This window comes from Artemia sp. Qi Xiang Cuo, chromosome 18 (genome assembly GCF_049724085.1).
Source record: "Artemia sp. Qi Xiang Cuo chromosome 18, ASM4972408v1, whole genome shotgun sequence".
Lineage (NCBI taxonomy): Eukaryota > Metazoa > Arthropoda > Branchiopoda > Anostraca > Artemiidae > Artemia > Artemia sp. Qi Xiang Cuo.
Window position 1 is genome coordinate 15,297,025 of NC_142811.1, and position 12,647 is coordinate 15,309,671.

The following is a 12,647-nucleotide window of genomic DNA, read 5'->3' on the forward strand; positions in this document are numbered from 1 at the left end:
GACAAAAAGTTTGTTTTTTGTTGAATTTTCAATTAATTTTAAATATTGCCAGAAATCCCGGGAAAAATTTCCCGGAATTCCCCCCTTACGATTTATAAATTTTTTCTCGCGGAAAACTCCCAAATGGAGAACTCTTCCCCTGTGTAACTCCCCCTCTCACGGAAAAATTATCCCGATTGTTCAAATCGGCTGAAAATTTTTCGCTAGACAATTCCCCTAGAACATCTGCACATAAAAAATTGAGTAGCTAAAGAAAAAGTAAGACAAATAAAGATATTTGTGTAGGAATTCTGACAATTTCCCCAGTATAAAAACTTTCCTTGAAAGTTCACTCTTGGAATTTCCCTTCTCATTGAAAATTCTTGCGTGGTCACTCCATGCCCCTGGAGACCCCCCCCCCCCAAAAAAAAACAAACAAACGACATCTATATACTTCCCAATAATAAATAAATACTATGTGTAAACTATGGGTCAGTTTGATTACTTCCAGCCCACCCCAAGATCGGGGGGGGGGGGGGGAGGTCAACGCAGAGGTATACTAAATTGTCCCTTTCAATTATGCTCAACATCATGGCTAAATTTTGATCGGATGACTTTGAGGGAGAAAGAGGTTAGATGGTGGTAAATTGTCCTTCAATCTTTTTGTCTACTTAAGAAGGGCACTAGAACTTTTAATTTACACTCAAGTCAGCTCTCTCCCAATATTTTAGCACCATTGGTTTGTTGTGATCACCCCTGAAAAAAAGTAACCAACAATCTTTTCTGGCAAAAAATACAAAATTCCACAGTTTTGTAGATGGGAGTTTGAAGCTCTAAAGTAGGTTCTCTGATATGCTGAACCAATTGGGGTTATTCCCATTAAGATTCCTTTACATTTTGGGGGTGTCCTCCTTTTTTTTTAAGTTAGGGAAATTTTCTTAGGCTCGGAGCTTTTGATGAGTAACTGTAATCAGGTAACTATTATACTTATAAGAAAGAAATCAAGTAATGATGTTTTTATATAGCAGTTCTGAAATTGGTTGATTGGATTGGTGATGCATTTGAAGCTGGTCTCATACCTGCAGCTGTGTTTTTGGATATGAAAAAAGCGTTCGATACGGTGGACCACTCAGAGCTTATTCAAGCTCTTGACTCGATTGGGGTGAAGGGTTCAAGTCTGGAGGGGTTTTCATCGTATCTACACAATCGGTATCAGATAGTTCAGAATGGGTCATCTTTATCTTCAAAAAAGAAAGTAGAGTGTTGGGTCCCACAAGGGTCAATCTTGGGACCTCTACTTTTCATTATTTTCACTGATCGAGTGAAACATTACCTGTCAGAGGCTGGTGTCATCCTGTTTGCAGATGACACTTTGCTTTTTCTGGCAGCGCCTTTACTTGATGTTTTATATAGTAAAATTCATAATGCAGTTTCTGAATTTCTAACTTTTTCTCAGCAAAATATGTTAACCCTAAACTTTTCTAAAACCTTTTTCATGATATTTTCTAGACTTTCGTCTAGTGCTGGAAATGACCATATCACGGTTCAACAAAATGTGATAAAGAGAGTAGCAACAACGAAGTATTTGGGGTTTTTAATTGATGAAAACCTGTCGTGGAAAAACCATTCAAGTGCAATAGCTGAAAAATTAAGCAGAGGCCTTGGGGTGATGCGAAGAATTAAAAATCTACTCCCAAAAAGATCCTGAAAATGATTTATTTTTCTATATTTTACCCATATATTAGCTACGGATGCTCTATATGGGTAAGCAATTTTGTAACATGTTTTAAAAGAGTACAAAAACTTCAGAATAGAGCTGTAAAATTATTATCTGAATTTGATGATTCTGATGAGGTTTCTGCTTATGAGCATTTTAAAAAGAATAAGTTAATGGATGTATCCCAAATTCGAGATTACCATGTCGCGATTTTCTCGTATAAATATTTGAATCAGCTGCTCACCCCTCCTTTTGAAAATATTTTTAATTTTAATAGAGACCTTCATGATCATAATACAAGAAAAGCTGATGACTTAACTCATGAGTTTTGGAGCACCACTCGGGCATCTTTTGTGATTCGCCATTATGGTCCCCATGTTTGGAATATAATGCCCGAGTGTGTGAAAAATGCGCCTAGTCTTCCGGCCTTCAAGTCACGGGCAAAGAAGTTTCTTTTATCTCGTGAGTGAATTTGGTGTTATGCCCACTCCAGGTTGTCATTCTATTTAAGGTATTTCCCCGGTTTAGTTTGCTTTTTTTTCTTTTTTCTTTTTTTTTCTATCTACTTCTTGTCTTTTCCTCTTTCTCTCTTTTTTCCTTTATTCCTTCATCAGATAATTTTCTTGTGTGTTGAGTAGCAAGGTATGAATGTTATTTTAATTAGCTGAGAGTGATAACCTCGCTTGCCCTTTCAAGCTTATTGTCTTTCTTGGCAGGCGAAAGGCGAATAGTGTTTGTTTTCTTTTTTAATAAATGTATGTCTCATCTTTCATTATAAAACGATTTCTACTAGGCTTCAAACTTTTGGTTTTCTTTCTTAAGTTTTTTGGATTTTTGTAATCCCTTGTTAAAATATATAGAAATATTTTTGCAATTATTATCAAACAGTTCTTGGTAACAAACTGTATAGTAAGAGCGACTCGTCTCAATAGTAACCGAAACTCCAAAAAACGGAATATTGATACCAATAGATACATCATAAGAATCGGATTATTATAATTTTATATATGTAAGTTTCAACAAGTTTAGTCTCAGCCATCAAAAGTTACGAATCTGAGAAAATTTGACTTATTTTTGATAAAAGGGGAAAGCACAAAAATATGGTTTGTTCTCTGTTCAGGGTCACTAAAGTTACTATGTAAACTGCAAAAATATTTATGGTGTCCGAGCAATAATTTGAGTCTTTCAATTCAAACTAGAAAAATACATTAAATTTTTAAATTTGTTTTATTTTTAATTCAAACTAGAAAAATACCTGGATATTTTAAAATTAGTTTTATTTTTGGTTAGGTTTTTGGTACTTAATATGTAAGTTGAATAATGTTTATTTGCGTAAGACAATTATTTATTGTTATGGTTTCAAAAATAAGGAAAAAACAAACTTAAGAAAAAGAAAAGAAATGAAAGTCGAGCTAAATAGGTTTCTTGCAAAAAGAAACAGTACTATGAGTAAAACAAGGAACATTTGAAGGACAAATACAGAAATGATGAAGCTTATCGCCTGAATACTATCAAGTCTGCGTCAATCCGGTTTACATAAAGGATTGATATAGTTCATTACAAATGGTGTTATTCAAGTATACTATTAGAAGTTTCTAATAGAAGTTTTGTTTAGACTTTAACTTGACAAATGTGTAAAAATTGTCCGTGCCAGGAATTGAAACTGCGATCTTCGGAGTAATATACTTTTACGCTATCCACTGCGCCATGCAGGCTTTCGATGAGGCAATTTTAAAATAGGTTATGTTATACTTATATGATTATATTAAAATACGATCGTTAGAAAAACTAACCATTGCACATATTAGATTTAGTTTACTGCTGACTCTTTGAGGTTCATCTCTTACTGTACAAATCTAATGGGGGGGTTTTCAATTATTTCTTTATCGTTTCTAATGGGGGGGGGGGGGTTATTTATTTGTTTTCCTATAATTTATAGCATGGTTTGCGGGGGAGCTTCGTGTAGCGGGGGATTAAATCAGCGGTTCAAACGGGGAGCATATGCTAATGGCCATACTGAGTCGAAATCAGATTGAAAAGATTCAGGTTCCCTTGAGAGTGGTTGGAGCCAAAAGGACCAATTATCTTGAGAAATACTAACATAAAGAGATAAAATTAAGATAGTAATGTATTTATTTTTTTTACTCACATTAGCGGTACAAAGCTGTTTCAGGGATATCAATAATATAGGTATAACACTTCACAGTCATGTACTCAAGACAATGTTATAGACAGGGGCATATACAATGCAACAGTTAGATCACTTACATTAATTGTTCTCAAAAGCTCACTCTAAACTCATAATGGACTGTTGATAGACTCCTCGCGACTGGCGCAAAATTGCTAAGTTCTAAGTAACTATACCCTCCGATTTTGCCAGAGGTTATGTTCAGGCGTTGCTAAAAAGTATATTGCACTGGCCCTATTGGTTCAGACGGTATGTCCTATATCTCTATTGGACAGGGATACACCAATTGGCTACTTGAATTTTGATACGATTTATAACTTCAAGACTTCACTTAGGAATTTTTCTCGACAAAACAAAGTTTTACTTTGTAATTTTTTTGCTAGCGATATGTCACTAGATTCCAGATGGCTTAAAATTTATCACTGTGAAATTTGTTAAGGAACAGTATAACTTAGTTGCATTGGAATACATAGTCCTAAACTTAGTTTTCAGAACAATGCAATTAGATTACACGAAAATACTTTGTATCTCGAGCACAGTTTATATAATTATCCAGTAAGCTATTTTCTTATCTCATGTTGTATATATAGAAGGTACTTGCCCTTTCTGCCGTTATATTTTATTCCCAATTTTCCTCTCGCGGGTCGATATTTGGGTGTATTTGCTAATCGTAGTCCGAAACTATATGATCCTATGTTGTATTCCCTTAAATCATATTTGACGTCCCATTTTTTCGCGAAGACTTCTTCCCCTGATTTACTCACAATGAGGATTGCTGCTGAGTATATCACGTTTTCTTTTGCGTGCTTTATAGTTATGAACTCTGTGTCGATAATTGCCTTGACCATTGTTCTGAAATGAAAGGTAGTTTCTATTGACTTTTGTCTAGTTAATTTTTTCAAGATTAGTTACAATCATGGTTTACTCTAGGTCGAGGTCAAACTACCTTTTCGCCAGTATCTCCTCATGCTCGGGTACTTATTCGTTCGACATAATTCGATTCTTCTAAAGCTCCATATTAACCAATAATGAATATATACTTCGAATGGAAAGTAAGGTAACTTCAGGTCGAAGTTGAACTTCTTTTTCACCGGTGCCACCTTGCACCTGGCTATTTGTACATTTGAACTTAATTCGATCCTATTAAGTTCCATACAGGTTCAAAAATACTGAAAATATCGAGAAACTACCTTTTTTTCTGTCATTTTATTTACGATATATTTAAGTCCCTAGATATTTACTCTAAGTCATAGCTTTATAAATACTAATACACTGCTAATTTATTCAGGTAATGCACTTTTTAAATAATAATAATAATCGATCTACATAGACATACACTTTAGACAATGTCGGAGGGCTTTTCTATTATTTGTTTTAACGGGCTTATTTATATATACAGTTTCTTCCCCGGATATCGGCTTTTAATTTCAATATGGGTGCATCATCCGGCAGTGCCGCTTTTGAACTTGGAGATGTTAGCATATTGGTAAGTGTATAATTTTCCCATGATGACACATTTGAACTGAGAAATTTGAGTTCAAACACTATATTATTTTTGCCGCCTTCAGGTGTATTCAAGTACATTCAATACGCTAATAATCGGTTTGGGAGGTGCAGGCCCTCCAATGTGGCGGTTTTGTCGTTCCTTCGCATATTTTGTCTAATAACTTTCCGGCAAAACTGAGATAATGACAACGGGTCATTTATTATTTTTACTACGGAAAAACTTAAGTTTACGTGCGACTGGCAACAACATAGTTGTTCTCGTACAATTACATCCAAACCGGGGAATATTTTTATTCCAAAATTTTCGTCTTGTTGGAAGAAGTTCAAGGTTATTTTCTTTACATCTTTATAGTCCCTTGGGGTAATTTGAAAAATAGTGGATCCCGTTGAAGGGTTTATTGGGTGTAGATACGTGTTATTTACACCATTAACGTATAAGGCCTTAAGGAAGATCACCTTTTAGCATATCTCCTCGGTCTATTAGTATGGAGAGAAATTTAACGGGCCAAATTGTAGTTATGTTGTTATCGTCTTGATCATACCAAATGTTGTCGGCGATATAATCAGACAATAAGTTATATTTTGTTGTTGGGACACTTGGTATTAAAATTCGGATCGCCAGGTTGGCACTTAGTCTAGTGTGTTTGAGTGTCCTCGTCATTGTACGCGCACTAAACTTATAATGAGCTAAGGTTGCCATTAATCTTAGGATCATTCTTTGTTCCAAGATTATCCTTCGAGATTTCAGAAGACAATGTAGCGTGGGACAGTTGAGGTTTTCCACTATTCTGCTAAGTCCCCATTCTTTTAATAAATCATTAATGTTATCTACGCTATGGCTTTTCTTGAGCTTCTATGAGGTTACATTTTCTAGCCTACGATTACTTAACTGTTGCTGGCTCGGGTATCTTATCATGGTTACTGTTTTTTTTTAATTTATTCTATTAGATTTTAGGTTAATACTAGAAACGTACCTTATGGTCGCTTGTTTCGACGTTTCTCTTAACCAGATGTCGACAGTTAATCACGTACCGTATCTGCAAATTTCTTATTATATAACATTAAATAATTATTACATAGTAAATGATTACATAGTCATAATATGTTTTCGATATAATTATGTTACGTTATAGTAATTTAAGGTATGACGACGATTACGTAATAGCTATGCGTTTTCTATCTAATAATGTTTATCATAAGTTATAATTGTTTACTTGGCCTTTTTAATTTTATGGAATTTTATTTTTATTAGTAATTATGGGTTCCTTTTTCTGTTCGAGTTGTTCTTCGTAAGGAAATGTTGTTACAAAGATAGACCCAAAGAGCAAAAGAACTTTCGGTCTACCTCCGGAACACAACTCCCCCACGATTGAGGTTCTCTGCCCATCTCTTTTGCCGATCCCTTTGAGCGGTTACTTTTGTTAGGGTCATTTTTTTGTAGTAAAAGTAATATAGGGTAGTTCTGGCGGGGCACTTTTCATAGATGAGTTGATTTTCTCATGAGAGCTCCCTGGTCAGACTGTAATGACCAATGGGATAAAACGCACCACAGGTCACAACAGTTGACCAGCGGGTCACCATGTTGTAGGGTCGTTTCATTTAACTGTAATTTATAACTCTTTACTATTTAGCAATCACTTCTTCTACTGTGTAGTTTTCTCACACAGAGAGTTAGGGATCAAATCGGCGGCAGAGGGATAGTAGACACCACTGCCGTCGCCTTGACCACAACTCCCCACGACTGAGGATCCATCCATTTGTTAGTTATTTCTTTGTTACATAATCACACCTCGTATCTGTATAGCTGTTATTCAAAGGAGGATGAGGATCAAGTGCTTGCGCAGCTGGATAGTATGCGCTACGCCAACCCTCGGCCTCAGCCTCCCATGGTTGGGGGCCCGTCTATTTTCACTAACGTTGCTTTAATTCCAATGGTTACTTTGAATAGTTTCTCCTGCCTCATTTTCCAAGTGTTTCATGGGGTTTTTCGCTGATTTTTGGTTTATTTTGTTCTTAAAGAGGAGATTTGCCATGTATATTGCGCTTTCATTACTTATCGAGAAGAAAAAAAAATTACTTTCATTTTCTCCCAAAGTGTGAGGGGTATCCTTACTGATTTTTAGCCAAAAGTGTCTTTTTACATAGTTTTGAGTGGGTTTTCGAGCTTAAATCGTTAAAAAAAGGGTAGTAGCATATTTTACGCTAGTATTTTGTAATAAATGCGAGAACTGGCGATCAGTTTGAAGGAGTTCCCAAATTTTCATTCAGGATTTACTTTGGGCATTCGATCCCTGTTTTTTTTTTTGCACATATATGAATACTTGGTGAATCCTCATAACCAACAATCTTTTAAGCATCCGTAGTTAACAATCTTTTAAATAATCTTTTAAGCATCCGTAGTTATTGCGTATCCTGCCAACGTAAACAAATTTCATTACGACCAAAGTTTGAAAATATAAACTTATCTTCTAAGGCCATCGACAACTAAGGCCTTAATACTTATTGCAGGGCAGTAGTAAGCCATTTAACTGTAAGGCATTTTCGTTTATTGTCACATTTTATTCATCTTTGATTACCTGCTAATTCAAATACCTATTGATTTATTTTCCTCAGTCCCGCACTCGATTAATTTAAAGTGAGTTAATTTATTTTATAATGAAGGCGGTTCTTCCTTAATTGCTTATTTTGATAGCTAATTCTTAAGTTAGATCGAATGAAGATTTGTTTATTGATGTTTACACAAAGAATATCATTAGAATACGTAGGAATAAACTCCTTATTTCAGGGTATTTAAGAATTCTGTAAAATTGGTGGAATAGAAAGGCTTGTTAGTCGAGATTAAACTTTCCTATACAAATGAGTTAAAAAAACATATTAACGTTTAATGTATGACTTATTGTTCTTCCGTGGCAGAGTTATTGCCACGTGGCAGAGGTGCTTATTTTCATGCGCGATATTATCTAAAAATTTGTTAAGGCATAAAAATTTAATTTCTTCGTATGCCCTAAACGAAATTAAGATATATTCACGTATTGTAGTGAACTATTGGTGAATTAGAGTTAGTTTAGTCCCAATTTAAACGTAATAAGTTACAATAATCTGTAATCTTTTTGTTGTAAAATTATAGGAAATGCGACTGAAAGATATGGCAATTAAACTGTGGAAAACGCGATGTTTAAAACTTGTTTGTTTTAAATTTTTGTGAAAACAAAATCGTTGCGTACAAGAAACTTTCTTAGATGACTGTATTAAAATATTGTAAAGATACAGTATTTTAATCATAACCCTACTAGGCTGTGTAGGGCACATCGTATCCCGATACTGGGGGCAAACAGACAGAAATTGGGGCATTGGCACGGTTTTCGCCTTCAAATGCGCAAAAGGCTGCGTTTAGTCTGGGACTTATCCCTGTGTATAGTCAATATCTACTACGTCCCACCATTCTGCTTCTGTGGCAGAGATAGTGCCACATGGCAGAGGTATGATACTACCTAAAATTTTGCAGGGATATGTGTATGCGTTTGAATAGGCACCTTACATAAGGTATAAAAATTTATTTACTTTATATTATTTTAATCGTAAAGTTAGCCTGCGTGACTATTTCTTTTTTAGTTTAGCCTGGACTAGTCTTGTTTCCACAAGACTTAGAATTGTCATATTTTTCCAATTTTACTATTCTCTTTCCTCCTGTTTATAATTCATTCAAGTAGTATTATGCTTTAACTCATTACTTTTCTGAAAGGAATCCTTTCGATTTGCCTACTTTGATTTCGTGGTGCCACACGTCAGTGCCACGAAGGTCCCGCACGAAAGTGCAACGCGACAAGGGGGGGGGGGGTTCATATATTTGATTATAATATTACCTATAATCTCTGTCACTTTTTTGAGTTGTATCGCGATATTTTATAAGTTTGAAGGTATCACAGTGTTGTAATGGTTTAGGGGTAGCTTTGTTTTAATTTTTAAATTAATTCGGATCTTGAGGCACAAACTATTATTTATTTTAACTATTGTATATATATATATATATATATATATATATATATATATATATATATATATATATATTTTTTTACTAGGTTAACCTTTTTACAGGGATTTGATTTGAAGAGAAAGTTCTCGAGAATTAAGCTTTGTTATACCTTCCAATTCAGGGTTATTCAAACGTGTCTCTGAACAAAAAATAAATTTTAACTTTGGGCCCTTGTTATAGTATGTTACAGGTGGTAGGATTCTATTCACCTATTCATAAAATTTTGGCAATTTCTGACTTCCACTTCTGTTCGATTACATTAGAAACTTTCTTTGAATCATTCATACCCCGTATAAATGTTCGTTTTTCTTTTATTAACATTAGTTCAAACTCATATGTGCCTTAGTGAATACATATTTTTTTAAACTCTTAAATAGCGTGCATTTCGTAAAGCTTGATTTTCATGAATAACATGCCGTTTACTATGTTACACTTCTTCTTTGGGGGATAAGGTTTAGCAAGGATAGAAGGCCGTGACTAGCTTATAAGGTTAGTAAAAACTATTAAATTCCGTGGTTCTTATTATATGAGCGTTTATGAATTACGATAATTTTTGGAAGAATTTGCTTATTTGTACATTAATTGGTTAGTTTGTGATTAATCTTGGCTGCTAGTCTGTACATTGGCAGGCCTATATTTGTCCAATTCTGACCTACTCGTCTGGACGACATGTTGGGGGACTTGCGTGTTTTGCGAGAACCTATAGAAATTGGATTACACATTATTTTTTATGGAATTTCTCGGGAATTAGGCTAAAACCTCAGCCTTATTCTTATAGTCGTGTCAACTATAGTGCGGATTTGGTTTCGAAAGTTCCCGTTAACGAAAGGGTTTTGATTTATGCAATAATTTTTAGCGGACACTCTTCTTCAAGGCATATTACTTATTGTCTGTTTTCTGAAGCAAAATTATATCTGTTATTGTCAAAGAGACATTAGCCTAGTTGTATACATTGCCCCCTCTTTTTTTTATTGCCACAACGAATCTATTATTGATTGACGGAAGGGTCATTTTGACGACACGTGCTATTTGGTTGCACCCTAAATATTGTGTCTACTTTCTTTATCTGGGAGTTACAATATTTTACGATATCTTAGGATTTCAATAATTGGTTTTATGCTTTTACCCTTTTGGAAAGCTATTTTAGTAAACTGCCTGTTTTATATAGATATATAACATACAACTGATTGCTGGATTGTAAGCAAATAGTTTTAATTCGAGGCGAGTCTCGCATTTGACTTACAGGTTTGTGATTATTTCTGATTTACGTTGCAAAATTCTTTCGTAAATTAAGGAATCATCTAGCCTAGAAAGATTTTTTTTTGTTATTCGGATTTTCTCAGGGTAGCTTCTTGTTATTCCAGTTTCGCGGTTTACTTTTGATCGTTACAATTCGTTTTTAAGATAATTTCAGCTAAATTTATTGATACAATAATTGTATTGTATCAATTGTATCAGGGTTTTTATTGTATCAGGGTTAATTATTGCCAGGGTTTTTTGACTGTTATTTTGCCCTCTGCCTACCGGCGGTATGCGTTCTGCTATTTTTGCTAATGATGACATAACTAATGGTTCAGTTAGCTAAGTGTTAGTTACAACTTTAATCTATGGTACAACGATTTTGGTCAGCAAAAATATTTTCTCTATAGAGGGCCATCAAAAGTCGAAAATTAATCAATATTTTTTTTTGCTTTAGTTCTGTCTTATTTGTTACTCCCAGATACGATATTTTAGAACTTTGATAGTTAATTTCATGTACTTTTGACTTATGGAAGGTTTCTCTCTTTTTTTTTTACTGTCTATTTTGCGCGCGTGATACGTGATTAGTTGCGAGATTGCGGGGACAGGCTGTCGAAATAGTTTTGTTCAAGGTGATTGTAACACCTGATTTAAAAGATCTGTGTACTTAACTTGAATTATGCCACATAGGAAATTCATTAAACCGAAAGTATCAATAGACTAAGGCCGTAAAACTATTCTTTTCAGGTTTTATTATGCCCTGCGCATTTCTGGGGCTTATTTTTAAAGTTTAAGGGTTGTACAGCCTTAGGGTTATCCATTCCTTGACTTATTTTATTATAATTTAAGAGTTCTATTGCTTTTGAGGTTTTATCCATATCTACAGACTTATCTTTTGTTAATGGTTACATCGTATTTTTCTAGGTCGAACTTCGCAGGCCAAAATTAGTAATTTAAATGCTTCGATTTAAACCCCCTGTTTTTTTCAGGGTATTGGTGATTTTTTTTTGTCGATTATTTAGCAATTATACTAGACCAAAGTATAATCAAAATGTAATAAAATATTTATATAAATCGAAGATACCAATAGTTTGAGACCAAACTATATTTTCTAATCTTCTTATTTGCTCGGGGGTAATTTTATCTTATTGCTGAAGTTGGCGTTTTTATTTCTTTGGTATTTAATTAACGTTTTATCACTGTAAGTTAATCGTTCCTATGATCTTTGTTTTCAGGCGAATAGATTGCTCGTTAGAGGTATCAAAGTAGTTCAGAATATACAACGGTATACGGGTCAATTATTCTTATTGTTAATAAAAAAAATGAAAAGGGAAAGTAGTTTAATTCGAGGACAATATGCGTAGATTAACCACACTAAATTGTCATACATCTTTGCGGTTTCTTAAACGCGTTTGGAAGTTACGGGCGGTGATTTATTATCATATTAACGCTTTACATGGGGTCAATTGAACTGTGTATGCGATTAATGACATTTGAGGTAAATAGTGTGATTTTTTTTGAAAAGCCACAACGTTATTTTTCCATTTAGCTTATGGCAGATGATTAATGCAATTTGTAGGGGCTCTTTTTTTTTACTTTTCTTTGAAAGAATACTTTTGGTTTCTATTTTCACCAAAACCCTTTTTGAGTTTGACTGTTAGAAGGGGTTCCTAAGAATTAGCATTTTACAAAGGGTCACTTGAACTGCATAAATAATTTATAACGTTAAGAGAAGTGGTATTAATTTAGTAAAAAATTGCGAAAAGATAATTTTTTTTTGTCTCGCTTAGTGATTTGCAGGGGTTCTTTAAATAATTAAATTTATTTTAAGCTTCATAAGAATCTTTTTATTTCGCTGATAAAGGATGTTTTTTTTTGTTAATTTAATCTTCTCATCATCACACATATTACATACGGATTAAATATCCATTTATGTCACCAAGGAAAAGATATAATTTTACTTATAACTATTTGCAGTTAGTGAG

General features: G+C 34.1%; 1 protein-coding gene across 1 annotated transcript in view; it reads left to right on the plus strand.

The window, feature by feature from the left end:
• tim (timeless) overlaps positions 1-12,647 on the plus strand; it is a 173,607-nt gene that overhangs the window by 11,293 nt on the left and 149,667 nt on the right. The gene's annotated exons all lie outside the window — the stretch shown is intronic.